Genomic DNA, 755 nt, shown 5'->3' with positions numbered 1-755 from the left:
TACGGAGATGGAGCACAGGAATGGAGGACAAGTGTCATTAATACCAGCAGAACACCACTGCTCTACTCTCAATTTAATGAATGTTCTGTATTTATATATTAGCATTAGATTATATTCAGGTGGATACCTTCATGGTCCACCACCCCAGAAAGCTCGGGACTTGAAAGTGACAAGGACTCCCACACTCCACTAGAAGAACAAAGGGGGATAAAACACGGTGGACAGTCCAGAGCAACTCCAACACCAAAAACAGTGCAATGGAAGACTACAAAAAAAAAAGGGATGGTAGGGATGGATGACTATCCCCTTCTGCTCTACCATGTAAATCCATGGTTTAGTGCATTGCAGTACAGCCATATTAATGAAGCAAATTTATATCACGAGGGAAAAACCAACGAGTGATCTTGTGGAACACCCCATCTCAACAGTGTGCATTATTGGTCATGGGAATAATGTATTTTATGATAATATCATGGCCGTACAATGCAGATTTGCGATATATTAAGTATACCTGGACATGAAATACTCACTTCAGAGTAAGATTCTCATGATAAAAAAGGGACGTGTACCTGAAATAAATTTAAATGTATATAAAATAGATAACTTACCCAGTCACAGTTTCACCAAAGTTTGAAGGATGACAATAGGTGGAAGATGACGAAGAAACAGCCACCTAATGCAGATAGTTGGAGAAGAACATATGAACACATGCCTGCTTCAAGAATTTCCTCCAACGGACAATGGAGATGAGACAT

The sequence above is a fragment of the Limulus polyphemus genome, unplaced genomic scaffold (genome assembly GCF_000517525.1).
Source record: "Limulus polyphemus unplaced genomic scaffold, Limulus_polyphemus-2.1.2 Scaffold7924, whole genome shotgun sequence".
Taxonomy (NCBI): Eukaryota; Metazoa; Arthropoda; class Merostomata; order Xiphosura; family Limulidae; genus Limulus; species Limulus polyphemus.
This window is presented reverse-complemented; position numbering follows the sequence as displayed.